The sequence below is a fragment of the Schistocerca cancellata genome, chromosome 2 (genome assembly GCF_023864275.1).
Source record: "Schistocerca cancellata isolate TAMUIC-IGC-003103 chromosome 2, iqSchCanc2.1, whole genome shotgun sequence".
Taxonomy (NCBI): domain Eukaryota; kingdom Metazoa; phylum Arthropoda; class Insecta; order Orthoptera; family Acrididae; genus Schistocerca; species Schistocerca cancellata.
The window spans coordinates 1094235147-1094253313 of NC_064627.1; the positions used below are offsets into that span (position 1 = coordinate 1094235147).

The 18167-nt window shown below is 42.2% G+C and overlaps 1 non-coding gene across 1 annotated transcript; it reads left to right on the forward strand.

Annotated features, from left to right (window-relative positions):
* Nucleotides 1–12790: 12790 nt before the first annotated feature.
* LOC126163974 (5S ribosomal RNA) lies at nt 12791–12909 on the forward strand. Its single transcript, XR_007535393.1, has one exon. It is a non-coding gene; the product is annotated as a 5S ribosomal RNA (ribosomal RNA).
* The last annotated feature ends 5258 nt before the right edge of the window (nt 12910–18167 follow it).

The window sequence follows — 18167 nt, forward strand, 5'->3', positions numbered from 1 at the left end:
AGACTTCGAGCCGCTGAAGTCCAATCGCTCGCCTGTATTCTGAGACTCACCGTTGGAGCCTCCGCTGGATTGATATACTATATAAGTATGTGTGATGTTCCCATCCGCCACGGAAGCAGCACTCGAGTTGAGCTCAGCTTTCTGGAACCTTGAAAGACGAGACAGGACCGGTGCATCAGCTGCCACGCTATCTACGTCCCGTGGAGTCGTCATCCAATGGTGGGTAGAGCTGATGACGCGAGAGGACAGTTTCTCCGTTGTTGACACCGTTTTCGGCTGTTGGTCTCGCTTCTCCTCGATGTTGGGCGTTGGGGAAGACAACCCTTCTTCACTGATGGCTGAAACAGAGTCTTCTAAAGGCAACTGGGAACTGTTTGGAGTGGCTTCACGAGGGCTAAGTTCTTTCTCAGAGGATAAGTCCACGTTTTGTGAGACGCCAAAGGATGTTTCGACATCAGCACCAGTCGACGCAGGGGTCTGGGTGGGATTAAGATATTTATCGCTCGTCGAAAGTGGTGTTTCAGAAGAGCGACGTGTGCGTAAACTTCCTACGAACCCGAAAAAGACAGAAGATGTAGTATAAAGCTTGGCAGTCTTTTTAAATTCGTTCACTTCACCTTCACCCACGGTTGGATGAGGTGGATGCCCTCTCCCCTCACACAGGTCGGCGCCGTGGTGTTCGGTGGTTGTTTCCAGGTCAGGAACTGAGTGGTCCGCGTGGGTGGCGGACGTTGAGGTAGGCGTGGTGACCACATCCACGTCGCCCACCGTGTCCTCACCATGCGGCGGTGCAGCGCCCCCCGTGGGCAGAGGCTGGTGCTCCCCGTGGGCGGCAGGACCTCGTGCCGACAGTGGCGCCGCAGCGGCTGAAACGGAAAGCTCGTCTTACACTGTGTAGGGAAGAAAACGCGCTAGGCACATTGCCACGTCGTCCACTATTAACTTAAGATTCGTTGTAAGATGACGGTAACCACAGTAACCTCCGATGACATCTTTCATTTGATTCGGTGACAAACAATTAAACTCTGTAGTAGTAAGGTTATCAGTTCTAATCAATTTGCATCCCTTTGCAGTATCGTCTCAGTTGTGCGACTGGATTCCTGATTTCCTGTTAGAAAGATCGCAGTTTGGAACATCGCAAATGGCTGCCCCCATCTTTGCATATAATAATACTATACTATCTTTTTGTAGTTCTGTAAGATATCTGTAGCTGAGTTTAGAGAGTATCTTTGACTTCCCTCACCTGCAGCGCTTATGCATTGATCCTGTCAGTCGTCTAGAGTAGGGCACGGGGGTGAAAGCTATATATGGGCGAAGAGGCAACAAGTCACATAGTTCCATTCCAGACCACTACAGGCGCTAGGGGTCAAACGAAGCTGGAATTGACCAATGAGAGCTGTCTAAACTCCATTGGTGGTTGTTTTGAAATATTCTATCGTCTTGCTCTGCACTGAAGTCTGTGGCCCTCGGCTACAGTCGTCTTTGTATTTGTTTCATATTTACATACTACTCATCTTCATTACAAACAGATTTTTTACTTTAAATTCATAAAGTTCACTGTGGAATTGAAGAGATTTCCTGCTGAAAAATGTCCACAATTAATTGTAAGGTAAGACATTTAAATTTTCATTAAATAATCTCGTAGCCTATAAATAAAATGTATTCTCTTCTATCGTGAATTAAGCAGTGTGGTTTCTGTTTGTTTATTTAAATACCTTTGATATGTCTGTAGTAATTTTATTTAATGAAGACTTTTATGTTTTTTTTTCGGAATATTCAACACAACAGATTGACGTTGAAATACTCCTGCAAGTTCCCCAGCTGTTCATCTGGCTATTACGTTGGTTCAACAGAGGAAATTTGCAACAAGCATTTCTACAGGTTTCCAAAAAAACCTCGAGAGTTGCTTCTAAAGTGGAAGAGTGTTTGTAAACTGTCACCAGATGTGAAATGTGCTTCTTATTTTGTTTGTGAAGATCATTTTTTCGAAGAAGATTTTATGAATAAAAGTAGGCTTAGGCTAAACAGGGATGTGTTTCCAAAACATGTGACATGTGTTCCTTGTGAAATTGCCAAAATCGGTAGTGAATTAGGTGACACTGTTGTTAATAGTGAATAAAAAGTAAGTTTTGTTTTCATTTCAGTGTTTTTAACAGCCTTTCCTGCTTTTGGTACTTGATGTTGATATTTTCTTTTTTGTGTTGAAGCATTTACAGTAGTAAGATATAGGAACCTTTTTAAGAAATTAATAGTCAGTAGTGCAAGTTTGTTGGGCAGTTAGTCAGAACTTATAATCCTGAAACATAGTTGTTACAAATTTTAGAATTCTTCATTAATTAACACTGTGATAAATATTTCTTACTTGAATCTCTTTAACTGCTGCTTATTCTCTTAATAATAGGGTTTTATCCTCCATTGATCCAGCAGCTTGTATGACGTAAAAATTATGACATTATTCAGGAATATTTGTAGTCCAGTTTAGCTACTACAATGTTATTTTTCTTTTGCTATAATTATTTACACTACAAGCTTGTTCCAACTTACTCTCAGTTTCAAGTGTTGCATCTAGTTCTTATGAACCATAAAACATGCTGGAGCTTTTACATTTTGATAAATAACAATATAAGCATGTCAATTTAAAAGTCTGTTTTTGATGTTTGCGCCTGACAGTCGCTGCTCCTATCATGTTTTCTTGTCTGTCAGACGCAAACGTCATAAATATTCTGAATATATTACTGAATAGGTTTCTCTCTGCTATAGTACAGTGTGCTATAACTGTGTTTCAATTATTTTATTATGATGCCAGCCAAAATAATTAGATAGCACGCCAAGAAAAATAAACTAATAGATTTAAAACAAAAATAAAAACCTACAACGTAAGTAAACTAGGGGGGATGCAACCCGCAATGTTTTCATATTTTAGTTCAATTCCATACCACTTGAGGCGCTGCTGTCGGTCTGTGTTTCCCACTTTTAACGCGGGAGTTGCGTTTCTCTTTTTTCTTGTTCTGTAGAGTAGGAATAGGCTAAACGGCAATTTTCCGATATCAGTGATTTCTTTGAAAGCTAATTTCCAGTGACTGCGATTTGTCGCAGTTAAGAATCGCAGTTAACGAATTCACAACCTGTATCCCTCCGCTATTTCTGCGACTTCTCCGATTTCTGCTACTCCTGCGATTTACGGGATTTCTGCGACTTACGCGATTTCTGTGACTTTTGCGATTTTTGCGCTTTACGCGATTTCTGCGATTTATCACCGTAGATGTTGCACTGTCATTAGCCGGAAGTAGGAAGTGAACTGTGTCACTGCAACCTAGAAATATGTTATCGCCTGTATAGGCGATTGTTTGTGGGGGCCTAGTGAAATGTTTCAGTATCCCAACCGACGAAAAGTTACCTCAAATGGTATTATTGATACCAAAATTTCATCTCAACAAAACAATCAGTGTTAAGTATGTTTTACCTATGTTCTTCCTTTGGCTTTAGTTTAAATAAATGGAACAAGTGTGATGTTGAGAATCGACACAAATTACCAGACAGTGGCATAGGAGTTCATGTTTAGAATACGGATTCTAACCACGTTGTTACGTTCGCAAATATCTGAAACACATTGTCAGTCACTCGATATAGTGATAATTCAAAATATCAGTGACAGCAGAAGTGGAAAAGTTGTCATAGCGTCTTTACACCTCTTCGTCAGAAGTAAGGTTTGTTTCTAAGTTTGTGAATAAACGCAGGGGCATCTTTTATGCAAAAAGTGTGAAACCTCCCCCCACTCAATTGATTTTGTTACGAGAAGTATTATCAGTTGTATAATATGAATTACGTTGCTAGTAATTAGTCGCAATATAAAAGTTTAGTAATCCTCGTGATTTTCCAGACGCAGTTCCTATTTCGATTGCTGGGTGTACTATGTACCCATACACATCTAGAAGAGACAATCTTGAAGATTCAAAACGACTCTTGAAGAATTTACAGCGTAAAAAAGCCGTAAGTGATCATATGAGTGCGCAAAATGAGTATTGGTACAGTGTGACATTGAAGTCATTATGTGATTTGAAAGGGATGTTAAATAAATGTGAACTATGCTGTGAGTGAATAATGAAAATCATCCTTCATCCCATATCCCAAAATGTTCTGCCATGTATTTAATGATAAAGACTTGTTAGAGTGTGATACTGATCCGTCTATCCTTCCCGCCTTGAGTGTTGATTGTGACGACAGACTGACCTGTAGGGTAGCCCAACGTCTAGCTTAGGTTGGAAGGTTGCGTGTTTTAAGGTTGATGGTGTGCAAATGAAAACAGTGGAAAGCACTGACCTTACAGTTACAGCTCACATTGGGAATAGTACAAATTCAATATTTAAAAATACAGGCAAAAGTTTAACTGTGTATTGTACTGTCGGAAAAATTTCCGTCTTTGGAATACAGCTGTTTAACTTTTGGTAAAAGTTACGTAGACACCAGATTGCATTTTTAGTAGTTTGTGTACGACATGTGTGCAATACGCATCAAAATACTCATAGGAGCAGCATCCATTATCTGGTTTTGATATTACCCTGCAGTTTTAGCTTTTATGATGAAGGGTGTGATTAAAAGATCCAGGCTACGCTATAGATCTGTCTATTAGCACAACCGGTACTTCATCATCATTATTCAGCCTTCACATTCCTCGGCTCTACCAATTCTCAACCGAGTATAAAATTTTTCTCAGAGCAAATTACCTTCTTGGTTCATTTCTTCGACAATAAACTTCTAAAATATCCATATCCTGAAACAAAGGGTTCTCAGAAGTATGGACATAGGACAGCAGATGGCATACGGCATCTAATGTTAACTGCGCTTTTTAGTTCCTACTTGCGACTTCTAGCTGCGACTTGTCACGGAAATCGCAGTTTGACTCGATACCGTGTGACAAAGGAAACCAGTAGCACGAAATTAGGCCGTCAGATGGCACACGGCGTTGAATGCTAACAAGGTTAACTGCGCTTTTGAGTTGCTTCTTGCGACTTCTGCTTGCTACCTGTCACTGAAATTGCAGCTAGAAGATAGGTTCCCAGGAAGAAGTACGAAATTCGGCCAGCAGATGGCACACGGTGTTGAATGTTAAAGGCTGGTTGCGACTCCTAGTTGTGACTGAAATCGCAGCGAGATTCTGTACAGCTGTTATTGTGACATTTGTGACTTCTTATTCACTGTGATTTATAACAGATACTCTATTTCTTTCCCACCACTGTTCTAGAGGCTCTAACTGAAGGAGAGTGGAACTGATATGTGTACATTTGGGAATGAATATTTTCCACAGTTGGTCTGGTATTTGTTGTTTGTGCTGCGAAATTCTGTTCCTCCACACCTACAGATCCTTAATCCGCCCCCTTCCTCTGTTATGCCAGTCCCGCCTGGATATTTGCCCCCCCCCCCCTCCCCACCAATTCTACAAGTCCCTCCAGATCTTCGAGCGCCATGCACTCTGCCTCTCCTTCCGTACATGCCTACCGTCCCCCACGCGGATCCTCTACGACCTGATTCCTTTCCCCCATCTGCTCCTATTCCTCGAACATATCCGCATACTCTACACCTCCCGCCGCCTTGATCCCCCTCATCCCCTGGTTACTCCTGAAAACAACTGTCGCCTGAAATCCTCACACCATTTTTAGTCAGGTATATAACAGCGTTTTCAATCATCACCCAATCTGGGATTTCAGATAGCGTCATTCAATCAAATACTGATATTTGTCAAAAGAAATAGTGCATATAAGCAATCAAGTGTTATGGTACAGAAAGCCATTTTCTCTTCTTCAAATTTCGAAATCAGATTAATTATTTCTTGGTTAGAATTCTCATTCTTTAATTTGTTCAGATTCGTCTTGGTTTGCGTACCAATAAAGCTGGCAGTCTTTCTTTCGTTCACACATCTCGGAGTATCGATTAATATATCTCTTATTTCATACATCAAGACTTTATTCTTCTCCACGTTTTTTGTATTTTTTTTTCAAACAGAGTCAAATTTGAGTGCAGAAACATGAAGTAAATTTCACTGATCGGACTACTGAAAAAATCTGAAATTATTTTAGGTGGCCTGCAATCGGGGTCAAAAAATGGTTTTAATGGAATTCAGAAATTAAGAATTCTATCAACTGCGGGCATTAATGACAGTCACCTTGTTTTTGAGTGAGGTTAGAAGAGTCTAATGATTGACATCAACTATAAGCAGAAGTCTTACAGCTTCTCTGTCCTTACCGTGTATATTAAAAAGTAATTAAAATTTTTATGACAATTATTCCAGTGTCGATAGTTCTCCAGCAGCGCTTGATATAGTATTGTGTAGAATATGGGCAGAGCATCCCATTCCTTCTATATTTTTTCCTCGTTCTTCCTTAATTTGGTGAAACACATTCCGCTGGCCACGTCGATGAAGCCCTCCGAAGTGGGTATTGGTATTGTCTCCATAAAAAGCGAATAATTTATCAAATAGAATTTGTAGTTGTCTTAAAGTGTCTAGACAAAACATGGCAATTGTCTCTGATGTTTCGTTAATCAGCGAATCAAACTTCAACAACTTCTGTTTGATTCCATGAGAATCAGTAAAGTATTGAACAACTAAAGGAAACATTTTTTCAGCCTTGTGGATCGACGCGGCGGTGACTATGCCGTAAAATGAAACTTCTTGCAATTGTTTTATGCATTCGGACACGGAGTGTGGTGCAAGAATATTTTTAACAATCGCTGTGGCTGCACCTTTGGTCCTGGCTGTAGACTGCTTTGCGGCGACTTCGGAGTCAGGATACTGTGCGGCATTCAGTTTTACGGTACAGTCAAGAGAAATAGAGGATTGATTATGCATTTAGATCACCCTCTTTCTCCTCGGAAAGAGGAGGAATCTACATACAGAGAAATAACCAGCTTAATAAAATAAGAGACATCAGAGCTCGCACGGAAACATTTAAGTGTTCGTTTCTCGCCACCTTGTTCGAGAGAGCATCGGTAGAGAAATAGTGTGAAAGTAGTTCAATGAACCCTCTACCAGTGTGACTTAATGAGAATTTCGCTCTCATTTAAATATATGAGGTCTAGGCCGTGTAGTGTGCAAGTCAGACAGACGAGAACCTACGTCATAGGGAAACCCCATAGAAGCCGTTTGTGGCCAGGGAGACGCAGCAGTGTTAAATATGGCGGACCTAAGATCGGCCAAAAAGGGAAACATTTATGAAAACTATTTAATTCTGTAGTAATTCAGGGAATGACGCCACAGTAATTTTAATCTACCAGCCTTCACACATTTTCATGGTGATCCCAATAAAACTTGTCTATTGATCATATCTATAATAGTTTAGGACTTACTGTTAAATTTAAATTAACAGGTTTTGTAACAAAGACCTGAATGCTAAAAGCTGAACGCTTTGGTCGATCTTAAGATCGACATTTCATATAGAAGCGCACCATTAAAATGACAAACGTTGTGAATATCAACTCTGTAATTTTATTTGATTGAAAGATATAGTAAATTTAAATTATCAGTATTTTCAGTTAAGCATCAGATCATCATTTCCTCCACACAAAACACATTGAACGATGACAGCTTGACACCTTATTGAATCATTGGGCATTAGAATATTTGTTGTAAAGTTTAGTGCATAATAGTTACTTTTGTTCTTTATTTGTTTATCAGAAAGCACACTGATGCAAAACTACTGGCCGTGACATTCAAAGTTAAGAAGGAAATTGTATTCGTTTTATGTAAAAGAATTTAACTTTCATTATGTAATGGATATTATTGTTACTTTATTTAGAACGTGAAAGTGGTCAAGTTTTGATTATTTAAATACGTTAAAATGTAAAATAATGTAGAATAAGCTGTAGCCAATGAGATGGACGGCTTCAGGAAAGGGAACTGGCTGAGGATGCTCGGCATGCGGGGGCCGCGGCCGGAGGTGGGCACAGGGACAGTTCTGGTCTAGGCGCCACGGGGGCAGTTCGGGTTGAGACGCGAAAGCGGACGGTCGGTCTTTAGGCAGCTAGGAAGTGAAACGACTTAGAAAAATTCACGTTGTGTGGTCTCTGAGCGGTGAGCAGCCGCGGGTCTGATGTGAACTCTAACATTTCGCGAAGATAACGAGGTGGAATATTGTACTTGTATTTCTCGATGACATTGTGAATGATCGAAGTGTGTCAAATGGATATGCGCTCGAGTGTAATAGTAATTCTAAATATGACCACTTTCACTATTAGTTTGCTTTCTGAATAAACATTATTCTAACAAAATCGCAACTGTGTGGCCTACATCATTTATGGGTCGTTAATTTAGTTCCCGACATTATTATTACTGTTATTGTATGTTATACACTCCTGGAAATTGAAATAAGAACACCGTGAATTCATTGTCCCAGGAAGGGGAAACTTTATTGGCACATTCCTGGGGTCAGATACATCACGTGATCACACTGACAGAACCACAGGCACATAGACACAGGCAACAGAGCATGCACAATGTCGGCACTAGTACAGTGTATATCCACCTTTCGCAGCAATGCAGGCTGCTATTCTCCCATGGAGACGATCGTAGAGATGCTAGATGTAGTCCTGTGGAACGGCTTGCCATGCCATTTCCACATGGCGCCTCAGTTGGACCAGCTTTCGTGCTGGACGTGCAGACCGCGTGAGACGACGCTTCATCCAGTCCCAAACATGCTCAATGGGGGACAGATCCGGAGATCTTGCTGGCCAGGGTAGTTGACTTACACCTTCTAGAGCACGTTGGATGGCACGGGATACATGCGGACGTGCATTGTCCTGTTGGAACAGCAAGTTCCCTTGCCGGTCTAGGAATGGTAGAACGATGGGTTCGATGACGGTTTGGATGTACCGTGCACTATTCAGTGTCCCCTCGACGATCACCAGTGGTGTACGGCCAGTGTAGGAGATCGCTCCTCACACCATGATGCCAGGTGTTGGCCCTTTGTGCCTCGGTCGTATGCAGTCCTGATTGTGGCGCTCACCTGCACGGCGCCAAACACGCATACGACCATCATTGGCACCAAGGCAGAAGCGACTCTCATCGCTGAAGACGACACGTCTCCATTCGTCCCTCCATTCACGCCTGTCGCGACACCACTGGAGGCGGGCTGCACGATGTTGGGGCGTGAGCGGAAGACGGCCTAACGGTGTGCGGGACCGTAGCCCAGCTTCATGGAGACGGTTGCGAATGGTCCTAGCCGATACCCCAGGATCAACAGTGTCCCTAATTTGCTGGGAAGTGGCGGTGCGGTCCCCTACGGCACTGCGTAGGATCCTACGGTCTTGGCGTGCATCCGTGCGTCGCTGCGGTCCGGTCCCAGGTCGACGGGCACGTGCACCTTCCGCCGACCACTGGCGACAACATCGATGTACTGTGGAGACCTCACGCCCCACGTGTTTAGCAATTCGGCGGTACGTCCATCCGGCCTCCCGCATGCCCACTATACGCCTTCGCTCAAAGTCCGTCAACTGCACATATGGGTCACGTCCACGCTGTCGCGGCATGCTACCAGTGTTAAAGACTGCGATGGAGCTCCGTATGCCACGGCAAACTGGCTGACACTGACGGCGGCGGTGCACAAATGCTGCGCAGCTAGCGCCATTCGACGGCCAACACCGCGGTTCCTGGTGTGTCCGCTGTGCCGTGCGTGTGATCATTGCTTGTACAGCCCTCTCGCAGTGTCCGGAGCAAGTATGGTGGGTCTGACACACCGGTGTCAATGTGTTCTTTTTTCCATTTCCAGGAGTGTATTAACTTTGTATTTCGTAAACTTGTCATCAGCCAGACAATTTAAGCAAAGGGTCTCAAGTGTCTAATTTAGGCCGTGTAATGCGACACGTGGTGTTCAACCCCTAGACGAGTTTGAGCCAAGACATTTCGACGAAGAGGAACCGCCATTGAGCCCCAACATCTTTGGAATGTGAGATCGCACCAGGCACTTAAGTGTGAATTGCGGGGCAGTCGCATACATGAACTCGGACCCCAGACAATGTGGTACTTTGATTAAAGGAAAGCTCCATTCGAAAAATTAAATTATGGAAAGTGTATTGCATTCACAGTTAAATAATTTGTAGATGGGTGGAGTACTTGGCAAGCAGTGGAAAGGCATTAGGGACAGAGCATCTGGAGGTGAAAATAAGCGTAGGCGAAGGGGGATAGACACAGAGAGGCGACAGAGTAGAGACGAGATGAGTGACGTCGAATGACGTGAAAAAAGAATGGTACAATTAACCGTGTTGAGACATAATACTTTGGTTGGAAGACAATGATAAATACTAAGTATAAAAGTGCTAGACCAACTTTAATGTTGACAGAGTCCTACGTAGTAAGGACAGGGGTCTAATACGTAATTCCAGCGTAAAATAACAGTTGGCGTCGAAAAATGCCAGTCGAAATAACAGTTTATAACCCAAAACAGCACTACATCTCAAGGTAACTAAGAACTGAATACTGTTGCATACTTGTAGAACTCTTAATCAGAGGAAGAAGACGACCTAGAAGTGTTACAGTTATGCATGTTGCAAAGAGTTAATCTTTCTTGCATTCAGGTTATATCAGTAAACGCACTTCGTTTCCAACAATAAACGCACTCAGACATAAATTCCGCTGCGCATAAACATTAACATTCAACATACATATAATAGTAGGAATTTTTTTGAAAATTTGTAGTAAGTTCCTAACGGATCAAACTGATGAGGTCATCGGTCCCTAGGCTTACTCACTACTTGATGTAATTTAAACTAACTTACGCCGAGGACAACACCTACACACACCCACGCCCGAGGGAGGACTCGAAGCTCCGATGGAGGGAGCCGCTCGATAGTTGTCATATTATACTTATCGAGACGTGGCAGTGTGTGCTTATGCTTGGCTTACGATACCAAAAATAAACCGACTGATACCGAAAGATATTTATACATGACTTTCAATGTAAAATACTGCTTTTTGAATAGTTGCCGGCCGCCGTGGCCGAGACGTTTTAGGCGCTTCAGTAAGAACCCCGCTGATTTTACGGTCGCAGGTTCGAATCCTGCCTCGGGCGTGGATGTGTATGATGTCCTTAGGTTAGTTAGGTTTAAGTAGTTCTAAGTCTAGGGGACTGATGAATGGTTCAAATGGCTCTGAGCACTATGAGACTTAACATCTGAGGTCATCAGTCCCCTAGACTTTGAACTGCTTAAACCTAACTAACCTATGGACATCACACACATCCATGCCCGAGGCAGGATTCGAACCTGCGACCATAGCAGCAGCGCAGTTCCGGACTGAAGCGCCTAGAACTGTTCGGCCACAATGGCTGACTGGGACTGATGACCTCAGATGTTAAGTCCCATAGTGTTTAGAGCCATTTGAACCATTTTTAATAATTAATAAAATATGCCCCAAACGTTTAATTAATGCTAAAAGACATTACGAATAAATTTTCTCTGTGTAAATAAATATGTAAATTAAGGAGAAAAGGTCATAATGTAATATAAAAATGTATTTTTTTGCTGTTCATATAAAGAATGTTGCAGAGAAATGTTGCTATCTCGAAACTTTATAAAAGACGCTTTGTAAAGGACGTTGAAGGCAGTCGCCGTAGTTTGTTTCGACCGTACAGAAGCAGGAGCTATGGTCCTTCTCTCCCTCGCTTGTTCTTGATTACTGTTTCATAAAATGTAAGTGCCGCTCTCGCATCTGTAATTACGTTAATTTAATGGCAACAACCGTGTTTGAATCAAGAAACATACTTTCCTCTTCCATTAACGCCACATCTCAATTTAATACGTTGCGTTTTAGAAATTTTTTAGGCTGCTGCCAAGCAGAGTCGCCGACGAATTCTTTGGTGACCACAGCCGAACGCTACTGACATTCAGTCGGCGTTTGCGTTATCAAACTTTTATTTTAGCGTTCGTAAGACCACTTTTACCGATTTTTTCTATCAGTACCCGAGCGAGATAATTATGCAAACTGCGTAATTTTGAGACTGGTCATTGGCCTCTGAACAACGCCGGCAGTCAACGTTCTCGTCGGTCTGATTGGAATCTAATGCTGGACGGCGGAATGCAAATCAGTTAATAAGCAAATAAAAATTTTCTATGCACTGTTTTATCATTTCAGAAGCTTTGCCACCAGCAGACGTGATTAAAAGTTTTATAATATTACTAACCAACTCTTTGAAATGAAATGAAATGTCGTGTGGCTAGGGCCTCCCGTCGGGTAGACCGTTCGCCTGGTGCAGGTCTTTCGAGTTGACGCCACTTCGGTGACCTGCGCGTCGATGGGGATGAAATGATGATGATTAGGACAACACAACACCCAGTCCCTGAGCGGAGAAAAAACTCTGACACAACTGGGAATCGAACCCGGGCCCTTAGGATTGACAGTCTGTCACGCTGACCACTCAGCTACCGAGGGCAACAATCAGTCGGGGGGAGTTAAATTAAATTCAATCAGAAATGTTAAAAGAAAACATCAAAAATTAACTCCCACAGCTAATATTAAACTCAATATTTCAAATTATCCTCCCCACCTCCAAAAAAATCGTAATATAATATTTTAATATTAGTAATATTATAAAGACATTAATGAAAAGTAATATAACTACATCCGCAGCTGTTGCAAGGCATGAAGTCAAGAAAAGTTCCACTGACAGCTGGTAAAACAGTCGTTTTATTGATACACAACTGGATTCGCGGCGGCCTAAAGCCGCTTTATCCGGTGCAACCTAAACGGTAAAAAGTAATATATAGCATCTCAGCTTTATGGATATTAAAATTAGTAAAGATAATATGTAACGGCCATACCATGTTGAATACACCGGTTCTCGTCCGATCACCGAAGTTAAGCAACATCGGGCCCGGTTAGTACTTGGATGGGTGACCGCCTGGGATCACCGGGTGCTGTTGGCTCAATCTCATTCCCCCCTCCATGAACCATGGACCTTGCCGTTGGTGGGGAGGCTTGCGTGCCTCAGCGTTACAGATAGCCGTACCGTAGTTACAACCACAACGGAGGGGTATCTATTGAGAGGCCAGACAAACGTGTGGTTCCTGAAGAGGGGCAGCAGCCTTTTCAGTAGTTGCAAGGGCAACAGTCTGGATGATTGACTGATCTGGCCTTGTAACAATAACCAAAACGGCCTTGCTGTGCTGGTACTGCGAACGGCTGAAAGCAAGGGGAAACTACAGCCGTAATTTTTCCCGAGGGCATGCAGCTTTACTGTATGGTTAAATGATGATGGCGTCCTCTTGGGTAAAATATTCCGGAGGTAAAATAGTCCCCCATTCGGATCTGCGGGCGGGGACTACTCAAGAGGATGTCGTTATCAGGAGAAAGAAAACTGGCGTTCTACGGATCGGAGCGTGGAATGTCAGATCCCTTAATCGGGCAGGTAGGTTAGAAAATTTAAAAAGGGAAATGGATAGGTTAAAGCTAGATATAGTGGGAATTAGTGAAGTTCGGTGGCAGGAGGAACAAGACTTCTGGTCAGGTGACTACAGGGTTATAAACACAAAGTCAAATAGGGGTAATGCAGGAGTAGCTTTAATAATGAATAGGAAAATAGCTAGATATAGTGGGAATTAGTGAAGTTCGGTGGCAGGAGGAACAAGACTTCTGGTCAGGTGACTACAGGGTTATAAACACAAAGTCAAATAGGGGTAATGCAGGAGTAGCTTTAATAATGAATAGGAAAATAGGAATGCGGGTAAGCTACTACAAACAGCATAGTGAACGCATTGTTGTGGCCAAGATAGATACGAAGCCCACACCTACTACAGTAGTACAAGTTTATATGCCAACTAGCTCTGCAGATGACGAAGAAATTGAAGAAATGTATGATGAAATAAAAGAAATTATTCAGGTAGTGAAGGGAGACGAAAATTTAATAGTCATGGGTTACTGGAATTCGAGTGTAGGAAAAGGGAGAGAAGGAAGCGTAGTAGGTGAATATGGATTGGGGCTAAGAAATGAAAGAGGAAGCCGCCTGGTAGAATTTTGCACAGAGCACAACTTAATCATAGCTAACACTTGGTTTAAGAATCATGATAGAAGTTTGTATACATGGAAGAATCCTGGAGATACTAAAAGGTTTCATATAGATTATATAATGGTAAGACAGAGATTTAGGAACGAGGTTTTAAATTGTAAGACATTTACAGATGTGGACTCTGACCAGAATCTATTGCTTATGAACTGTAGATTAAAACTGAAGAAACTGCAAAAAGGTGGGAATTTAAGGAGATGGGACCTGGATAAACTGAAAGAACCAGAGGTTGTACAGAGTTTCAGGGAGAGCATAAGGGAACAATTGACAGGAATGGGGGAAAGAAATACAGTAGAAGAAGAATGGGTAGCTTTGAGGGATGAAGTAGTGAAGGCAGCGGAGGATCAAGTAGGTAAAAAGACGAGGGCTAGTAGAAATTCTTGGGTAACAGAAGAAATATTGAATTTAATTGATGAAAGGAGAAAATATAAAAATGCAGTAAATGAAGCAGGCAAAAAGGAATACAAACGTCTCAAAAATGAGATCGACAGGAAGTGCAAAATGGCTAAGCAGGGATGGCTAGAGGGCAAATGTAAGGATGTAGAGGCTTATCTCACTAGGGGTAAGATAGATAGTGCTTACAGGAAAATTAAAAAGACCTTTGGAGATAAGAGAACCACTTGTATGAACATAAAGAGCTCAGATGGAATCCCAGTTCTAAGCAAAGAAGGGAGTATATAGAGGGTCTATACAAGGGCGATGTACTTGAGGACAATCTTATGGAAATGGAAGAGGATGTAGGTGAAGATGAAATGGGAGATACGATACTGCGTGGAGAGTTTGACAGAGCACTGAAAGAACTGAGTCGAAACAAGGCCCCCGGAGTAGACAACATTCCATTGGAACTACTGACGGCCTTGGGAGAGCCAGTCCTGACAAAACTCTACCATCTGGTGAGCAAGATGTATGAAACAGGCGAAATACCCTCAGACTTCAAGAAGAATATAATAATTCCAATCCCAAAGAAAGCAGGAGTTGACAGATGTGAAAATTACCGAACTATCAGTTTAATAAACCACAGCTGCAAAATACTAACACGAATTCTTTACAGACGAATGGAAAAACTAGTAGAAGCCGACCTCGGGGAAGATCAGTTTGGATTCCGTAGGAACACTGGAGGCAATACTGACCCTACGACTTATCTTAGACGAACGATTAAGGAAAGGCAAACCTACGTTTCTAGCATTTGTAGACTTAGAGAAAGCTTTTGACAATGTTGACTGGAATACTCTCTTTCAAATTCTAAAGGTGGCAGGGGTAAAATACAGGGAGCGAAAGGCTATTTACAATTTGTACAGAAACCAGATGGCAGTTATAAGAGTCGAGGGACATGAAAGGGAAGCAGTGGTTGGGAAGGGGGTAAGATAGGTTTGTAGCCTCTCCCCGATGTTATTCAATCTGTATATTGAGCAAGCTGTAAAGGAAACAAAAGAAAAATTCGGCGTAGGTATTAAAATCCATGGAGAAGAAATAAAAACTTTGAGGTTCGCCGATGACTTTGTAATTCTGTCAGAGACAGCAAAGGACTTAGAAGAGCAGTTGAACGGAATGGATGGTGTCTTGAAGGGAGGATATGAGATGAACATCAACAAAGGCAAAACGAGGATAATGGAATGTAGTCGAATTAAGTCGGGTGATGTTGAGGGTATTAGATTAGGAAATGAGACACTTGAAGTAGTAAAGGAGTTTTGCTATTTGGGTAGCAAAATAACTGATGATGGTCGAAGTAGAGAGGATATAAAATGTAGACTGGCAATGGCAAGGAAAGCGTTTCTGAAGAAGAGAAATTTGTTAACATCGAGAATAGATTTAAGTGTCAGGAAGTCATTTCTGAAAGTATTTGTATGTAGTGTAGCCATGTATGTAAGTGAAACATAGGCAATAAATAGTTTAGACAAGAAGAGAATAGAAGCTTTCGAAATGTGGTGCTACAGAAGAATGCTGAAGATTAGATGGGTAGATCAAACAACTAATGAGGAAGTATTGAATAGGATTGGGGAGAAGAGAAGTTTGTGGCACAACTTGACCAGAAGAAGGGATCGGTTGGTAGGACATGTTCTGAGGCATCAAGGGATCACCGATTTAGTATTGGAGGGCAGCGTGGAGGGTAAAAATCGTACAGGGAGACCAAGAGATGAATACACTAAGCAGATTCAGAAGGATGTAGGTTGCAGTAGGTACTGGGAGATGAAGCAGCTTGCACAGGATAGAGTAGCATGGAGAGCTGCATCAAACCAGTCTCAGGACTGAAGACCACAACAACAACAATATGTAATGTACACCCACAATGTTAGGATGTCATAGGTGAATCCATCGCTCCTAGTCAAGATATACGTATTACGCAGTCAATATTGTCTTTATTACATTGGCGAACGAGGAGTGACGAAGATGTGATACATTAATTTCGTAAAAATTGCTGGTTGATGGACGATGTAGTTCTAAAATTTGCCTGGATCTAAAACAAAAAAAAAAGTTATAATCAGAGGACGCTTAAAATTTGTAAAGAAGCCGGATTGACAGTTAAAGAGTAGTCGTTACTAAAGTGATTAGTCGGGGCACAACGCAAATTACTGTGTGGAATGGTGTAAAGGGCTACTTTCTTACTGGTGTGACGGTAGGGGCACCCGATGTTGGGTAGAGTAGAAGAGGTCCGCACAAGCGACTGAAACGTACTAACAGGCTGCACAGTGTGACATCATGTACTCATTATTAGGAACGCTGCGTTCACCCCTCCACAAGCCAGAATAATACTAGTTTTATTGCTTACAAAGTTTCAAAAAAAATGGCTCGAGGCACTATGGGACTTAACATCTGAGGTCATCACTCCCCTAGTCTTAGAAACTACTTAAACCTAACTAACCTAAGGACATCACACACATCCATGCCCGAGGCAGGATTCGAACCTGCGACCGTAGCGGTTGCGCGGTTCCAGACTGTAGCGCCTAGAACCGCTCGGCCACCCCGGCCGGCTTACAAAGTTTTAGAGTCTTCTCACTATAAAATATTTAGTGTTTTTCTAGATGCACACAAATTTTAAAACAAGTATCTATAACTGTATGAGCCACTCACCAGAAATTTTCACGAAATTAATGGATCACGTCTTCTTCACTCTTCGTTCGCGAATATGATGTAGACAATATCAACTCAACAGCATAACTAGGAGCGATGGGTACACCTACGACCTAACGTTGTGGGTATATTTTAGATATTACCTTTATTAATTATAATATTCACGAAGTTGAGACGTTGTATATTACTCTTTAGCATCTAGGCTGCTCTTCATATTGCGGCTTTAGACCAAGAAATCGGTTGCGTATGAATAAAACAACAATTTTATCAGCTGTCAGCGGAATTCTTAAGATCATGCAATAAGAAATCTGCCGTCGAATTGTTCTTGACTCAGCATGCTGAGAAAAAAGAGTCACGTTATAATGATCACAAAAAGTATCTTCACAGAAACCATGCTCTTTGAAAGGAACCACCAGAGCATTCGCTTTAGGGAGCTCACGAAAATCTAAATCTGAACCAGGATACGAACCGACGTCACGAATCCATTGTGTCAACACTGCGCCACCTCGTTCGGTGTCTCGTACTGATATGTTATTTCTCGGAAACCCGTTACGTATAATGACGTCTTTCTGGTAATGGCGCACCAGTACGTGAAGATGTCATCCCGAGAGAAAATGGGAGCTTTCGGCAAGATACTGCACGGTATAAAAGTGTAACAAATATCTGGAAGGCCGCTATGAAGTGCTCAGAATCTTGCCTAGCCTCCCAACTTCCCAGTTCTTTGGAGAGTTGTGTATCCGTGAGATTGCGGCAATCGTGATGCCATACAAGTACTGAGTTACACACCCTCCAATAGCTGTGGGAAGCCCTTCAAACTGGATGATCTCAGAAAGCGTGGGGATGTACCGGCACCTGATTACATCACTTAGAACTCGCTTACCATCTGTGTGTGGTGGTAACGACAGTTGCTCGGGAAACAGACTGTCGTAATTATGTGACTCAACAAACATTCGTGAGCTGTCACGTATGTAAGTGATTCTCTAGCGTCTAGTCAAACTGTATGGGAGTGATCAGATCATATCATTTCATATTTTATATACATACATATTACAT